The 6,719-nt window shown below is 53.7% G+C and overlaps 1 protein-coding gene across 1 annotated transcript in view; it reads right to left on the minus strand.

The window, feature by feature from the left end:
* The window catches only part of BCL11B (B-cell CLL/lymphoma 11B (zinc finger protein)), a 111,476-nt gene extending 110,690 nt beyond the window's left edge, over positions 1-786 (minus strand). The window contains exon 1 of the mRNA XM_006839608.1: positions 735-786. The gene's annotated coding sequence lies outside the window, so the exon portion shown is untranslated. The remainder of the gene's footprint in view (positions 1-734) is intronic.
* Positions 787-6,719: the final 5,933 nt, after the last annotated feature.

The following is a 6,719-nucleotide window of genomic DNA, read 5'->3' on the forward strand; positions in this document are numbered from 1 at the left end:
TTTTTTTTTTTTTTTTCCCGTGGCGGGGATTTTTCACCAGCCCCAATCCCCCCACCTTTTTGGGAGTGGGGGAACGAAGACAAGCTCATCCCAGGAGACAAACGGAGGTGGGGAAATGCAGGGAGGGGGTGCTGGAGCCCGACAAACAGTCGAGCTGCCGAATTCTTTTGCAAATTGCGCCGAGAGGGGAGGAGAAAGGCGGCGGCGGCGGCGGCAGCATCCCCGGACCGGCGTGGCCGGCTCCCTTCCCAGCCCCGAGCGCCGCGATCCCGGGCCCGCACTGGCGACCGGCCTGCGGCTCCCCCAGCCCCGCGCGTACCCCGCTCTCCGCCGCCCGCGCCGTCAGCGCGGACCCACGCGCTCACCAACTTTTCCCCACTTCCCGGCTCCCCCTCCCCCTTCTCTCCCCTAGCCCCCTCCCCCTCCTCTCCAAACCCCGCCACCAGCGCCGCCGCCGCCACACACGCCGCTTGCAGGGGCGAGCGTCCAGCCGGCGCGCCCCAGCCTGTGCGTCCCCTTCCCTGAGCCCGGCGCCCGCTCCCAGGGCCCCGGAGTCCGCGGCGCCACCGGCTGCGCAGCGCCCGACTCCCGAGCGCCGAGAAACTTTGCCCGGGCCCTCCGCCCCTCGCCGGTCTCCGGCCAACGCCGCGGCTCTGCCAGCCGACGCGCGGTCCCCAGCCCTGGGCACCCGAAGCCCTCCTCCGGCCCCTGGCGCGCAAGCCGCAGACACTTACGGGTGAGGAGCTCCCTCTGGGACACGTGCTGCGGGTTGCCCTGTTTGCGGCGGGACATTGCCCCGGCATCTATTCTGGCATCAGCCCGAAGAGCTGCTCGAATGGGGAGCCGCGGAGGGGGTCGTGCTGCTGCCGCCGCCGCCGCCGCTACCGCCGCGCCTCCTCTTTGGCCGGGGTTGGTGTGTGTGTGTGTTTTGTTTTGTTTTGTTTTTTTTCTTTTCTCTCTTGCCCTCTCTTCCTCCTGCTCCTCTTCTTTATTTTGCTCGTTCTTCTATGCTGTTTTTTGTTTTGTTTGCAAAAAGAAAAAGGAGAAAAACAAAAAGAGAGCAAAGCCGCTCTAAAATAAGAAAGAGGCCAAAAAAAAAAAAAAAGAGAGAGAGAGAGAGAGAAAGAAACTGCTGCTGCTGACCGCGGACTGGCTGGTTTCTTTAAAAATATATTCCTTTGAAGGAAAAAAGAAAATCTCTTCTACTTCTTCCAACTGGTTCCTTGGCCTCTTGGACTTGCAAACGTCTTCTTGAACTTAACCGGATTTTGCACCCGTTCCAGACACTTTCCTTTGGGGTCTGGTAGGTGGAGCGCGCACTTCTACCAGGAGGGTAAAAAAAGGGGGGGAAAAAAAAAAAGCAAAGCAATAAAAAACAAAAACAAAAAAATACTAAAAGCAGAAAAAAAAGCAAAGAAAACTTGGGGACTAGTCTCGTACCCCCTTACCCCGCCCCCTCAAAAAACCCAAAGCAATGTAAAACTGCCCCGATTCGGTGGTTTCTGGGTTTTTCTGCGGGCTGCCTGTTTTTTCTCCGAGCCCTGACCCTCCGGAGGCTCTGGGGAACTCCAGGAACCGCTCCTTTTCAGTTCACCTGGCAGGCTGGCGCCGGCCGGAGGGGCTGCCGAGTCCCCGCAAGCGCTCCCCAGCGCTCCCCTGGCGCCGCGGGCCCGGGGGGAGCGGGGCGGAGGGGCGGCTCGCCCAGTGCGCCTGGGTCGGTGCGGGCGCGGACTGGGAGCTATAGATTGCAACGTGAAGATGGCGGAGTCCGGGTTCTCTGGGAGCTCTCGGTCTCTCTATGGCTGGGGCTGCCTCTGTACAATGGGATAAAATTCAAGTTCAAGTGCGGACGTGACGTTTAATCTGCACTAGAGACAAAAAGACCCAGAGAGTCGGAGCACTGGGGGCGACTAGCGGTGGCTTTTTAACATTGTACCCTGCAAGCGAACAAGAAAGCACACACACACAGACACTCGCGCGCGCTCACACACACTCGCCCAAGCGCACGCCCGCAGCCCAGGCCGACCACACGTGCAAACCGCGTTTTTGTATGTTCCCCTTCTCCCGAAGCATGGGTGGTGTAAAGCCCCCGGGGGGAGGGGGCGATGGGTAGGATATTTTTAAAAGCAAAGCCTTCTCTTCATCCCTCCTCTCCTCCTGGGGGCAGGACCCCCAGAGATCGGGGGCGGAGTACTGGGTGCGTGGATTAAGTAGGTTCAATACAAGTCCCCACCCACCCACAAGCTTATTTTGGCTTGGGGGAGGGGAACTGGGCACACTTGGGGACTGAAGAGGTGGCCAATTCTTCATCTCCTGGGAAAAGTAACTGGGTTGCTTTTACTTTTGTTTTATTGGGGAGCAGGGGTTAAAGTTCCAGAGTGTTTCCATTGAAATCCTAATATTACAGTCTGAGGCAGAGGGGGATAAATAAGATAGTAAGAGAAGGAACGAACTGAATACATGGGGGGTTGAAGAATGTGTAACCGGTGAGGTCCCCAGCTGGAAGTAGGTTCACCTGAGTCTGCCCTTACTGCCCCATCTCTCCTCCCCCCCGACTCACTTAGTCTTCGGTTCGAACACGCCCCCTCCCATCGCCAGGGTCCGTGGGAAGTGAGGGGGTGAAGGCAAAGGAGTTCTGAGTGGGAGGCGAACTTATATTGTGCTGATCCTAAGGTAGGGGTGGCCTGATCGCTGCTGCTCTTGGAGTGGGGCCCCTTCTGGTCTCCCCGATCCCCCTGGACAATGAATGCACCTTGAAAGAGGCACCTACACCCCAGCGCGCGTTCATCTGCCTGGGCACGACATGAGATCGCGGCCTCGTCAGCCGTTTGATCTGCAGCCGAAGAGAACAGGAGTTGTGGGGGCCAGTCCGTGGCCCGAAACAAGGCCAGGCCACGGCCTCCCGGGCTGGGCGCGCCACGCCGCTCGACCCTCTCTCCCTTGGCCTGGGCGGGTACGGGCCTGGCTCGGGGCAGGGCTTCGAGGCAATGCAGCTACAACTACCCCGCCCCCGGCCGGGTCGTCTCTAAACGCGCCGCCTCCCTGGGGGCCTTCCCTCGAGGGGCGGACGGAGTTTTTGTTCGCCTGAAGGTCTTGGGTGGGGCGACGCCGGCACCTACAGCGCTCAACGCTCCTGAGAAAGAGCCAGAGGAGCTCGTTGCCCATCCCACCCCCTCAAAATATTAGCAGCAATAAAATTACGCCCGCGTGCATCTCTGCAGATTGCGGGCAACGGGGTCGTAGGGCAGAGCCCAAGGGGTGGAAATGTGACATAGGGGGCTCGGAACTCACATCTTCCCCCATCCAACCTCCACGTGGTCCAAAGTCCAAAAGAGTCTTGCTCTCCAGCGTGAAAATTCGTTCCAGGAAAGTAGGAAAAGTGAGAAAAAGTGCCCACACGCACGTTTAATAAAGTTCTTAAGAAAACCGTAACCGACCACCACGACTCTCCCAGACTCAGAAGTTTGGAAGACAATTATCCTGCTTTCTCAAACACAACAGTACAGCCCAGAGAGGGTTAGAGTGTGTTCCACTGTCACCCAGCATAGAACGTAGGGGTCCGGGCTGGACTCACATCCCCCACGAGGTACCTGCGGCCCCGCGCCGCGTAAAGTCCGGGCCGAAGTCCTGACCCCCTCCCCTAGCCCTCCAGAGTGAATTACAGGATGGCGGGGGGACCCCTCTGTGGCAAGGGAGAGCATGAGCTAAAAGAAAGGGGATCCCTCTGCAGGAGGGTTCAGGTGCCCCAGCACGCGCGCCATGGGACACAGGGCCTGGGGAAGGGGCATCTTTCCCCACCCCTGGCAGGAAGTGGCAGGCAGGGGGGCGGCGCGGGCCGGGTGGCCGAGGAGCACTTCCTCATTGGCCCCGCGCTGCCCCGACGGCGGGAAGAAGACGCGCGGGCGGGCGCAGGGCTGGACACGCCGGCGCGCTCCACCTCGCGGCGGCCGGGGGAGGCGGCCCCTGCGCCCTCCTCCGCTTCAGCCTCCTCTCCCCGAGGCGGCCGGGCGCAGGCAGCGAGCGATCCCAGCTGCCGCTCCAGTCTCCTCCTTTTCCCTCTGCCCGTCTGGCACGGGCATCATTAGCGCTGAAAGCTGTTAATGCCTGGTCTCATAGCTCCCCCTTTAGTTTTCCTGAGCTCCCTGTCTCACGTTCTAAGCCAGATCAATAGCTGCCTCGCGGCCGACCTTGACCTCTCCCTCGACCCCACCCGGCTTTGGCAGCTGGCCCACACTAATGTTTCCCCACTCTTGATGCGGACACAACCGGCGGGAGGGGTGCAGCGGGGTGGCCGACCGCAGGCCTCAGGACCCCCTGCAGGCAGGGGACTCCAGTACCCACTGAGCAGTCCACCCCTGATAGACCAAGCCTTTTTATACAAGTCACCCCCACCCCCAAAAGGGGGGTGCACATCCAACCACTCCTCAGAAACCCTATATGGGGTCGCTATGAGTCGAAACCGACTCGACGGCACTTAACAACAACATGTATATGAAAATGTTAAATGCTTCGAGCCGGTTCCTAAGAAGTGGCTGGTGGGTTTGAACCGCTGACTTTGCAGTTCAAAATTACTACGTAGCAGTCCAGTTCATTTTGCTGCTGTGGTACACAAGAGGGTAAAAGTGAAATTTCACACGTGGTCCTGAACTAGTAGTAAAATCCTTCACATTCATTCCCAAGGACCTGCTGCAATCCGACTGTGTGCTCGACCCCAGCTTGCGCCTTTGTGCATAACCGGCATCTAAGAACAAGAGATGTTACTTTTTCTGAAGTATGTCTGAAAAAACAAAAGGTTGATGTCAAAAAGTTTTTTGAAAACACAATATTTACCTGCCTTTCTTTTTCTAACTTCACAGTGCATTCCAACGTGAAATCCGCCATAATCAAAACGACTTTAAATTTCTGTACCCAGGAGTTAGATCCGAAATTATGTCACCGAATCAAAGTGTATTCTTACTAACCTGGTTGGTGTTAAGTGCCATAGAGTCAGCAACTCATAGCAACCCTAGATGGAGTTTCCAAGGAGCAGCTGATGGGTATGAACCACCAACCTTAACAGTTCAAACCAACCTTGCGGTCCAGTGCTTTATCCTATAGCGCCATACCAGGATTCTATATAGGGTTTCCAGGGAGCAACTGGTGAATTTGAACCACTGACGTTGCAGTTCAAAGGAACCTTGAGGTGGAATGCTCCTACTTATCTGTGGGGGTAAGCAGATCCGAAGTCAGACTTTTTGATAGAAATAGTTTGAACAATTCTCAATACTTGTTTCTTGGTGGCTGGATACTCTTGGATTTCTAGGATGTTATCTTTGCCTTCCTTCATAGCTTGTAGATTTTATATTAAATCTTGACAAAAATTTGGAAAGAATCAAGATAAATGGTGTTAGTAGAAATGGGAACTTCTAGTATTTCTGAGAAGTAAAATCAACATTTCATTTGTTGTTTTCTTTTGTTTAAAACAAAAACCACAGAGCCATCCTGTAAAATGCAACCAAATAACTTTAGTAGCAAGATAAAAACTCAACAATATATCTTACCAAATTGCTTTGACCTTCATGATTTCTGATGCTTAAAAAAAAGGAAGAAAGAAAGAAAAGAAAAAGAAAATTCCAGGCAAAGAAAAGGTGACTTTTCTTAGTGTGGGCAAACTCAAGTGTGGGCAAACTCAAGTGTGGGCAAACTCAAAAGTAAGTTGTGTCTGCTGATTTCTGTTCCTCAGTATCTATAAACTCTATTGACTAAAGATGAGGATCAATGCAATCCATCGATCTAATCTGTAGATTGACTTGTTCTAACGTGTAGGGAAACCACCGCAGTCACAGCACAGTATGTCCTATGTGTGTACATACTAATAAGACTCCCAAGATGGTCCTTTCCTTGAGCCTTAAAGTTAGAGAATGTCTAAGAGCTAGCAACCTCAGCAGCACACAAAGACACAAGATTTGTACTTGTGTCTTTGTACATTTGTACTCCCTAGCATAACTTCTTGAATCCTTTTATATCATGTCTGGAAAATCGCAGCAAATTTCTGGGGGCCCTAAGCACTTGGTCAAGATTCTGCTGGAATTCCCACATACTTTGACATTGTTACTGAATCTCAGAGGCTGCACCACAGACAACACTTGCCTCCAACATTGGTTTGCTTGATTCTATCCGTGTACTGGATTTAACAGCATGGCTTTGGTTAAAATGTGACATCATTTGCATCCTCCCCCCCCCACCCCCACCCCGCAAGTCACACTTGAGTTGGATAATATGCTAACCTATCTGAAACAGAGGGAGACATTAAGGAAACCAAGAGCCATCCTTGCTTCCTGTCCTTAGCGCTGCAGCCCACAAGGGGTTAAAGTGACTTCACTCTTCCTGAATCGTGTATTATTTTCCTTCAAAAATACTTACCCAACTCTCTGTATATGAGAAAGACTCACACCCACAACGAATGTTCCTTGTTCTGTCCCTGTCATCAGAAATGATATTGAATGGCTCGGTACTAGGGGATCTGGAACGCTTTCTACAGCTTTCTCACCTCATTTGGAATTTTCTTGCTAATTTTAATTCTTTAGTTGAGTCATCAATTCAAATTTGGTAGGGACTGGCTTCACCCGGTTGGTTGACTTGGGAGAAATACTGTTCATGAAGAGGATCAGACTCCACCACATCCCACACCCCCCACATCCCCAGAGATCCACATGGCTGAGTGGTTGTGTGAATGTGTA

The sequence above is a fragment of the Chrysochloris asiatica genome, unplaced genomic scaffold (assembly GCF_000296735.1).
Source record: "Chrysochloris asiatica unplaced genomic scaffold, ChrAsi1.0 scaffold00025, whole genome shotgun sequence".
In the NCBI taxonomy this organism is placed as follows: Eukaryota; Metazoa; Chordata; class Mammalia; order Afrosoricida; family Chrysochloridae; genus Chrysochloris; species Chrysochloris asiatica.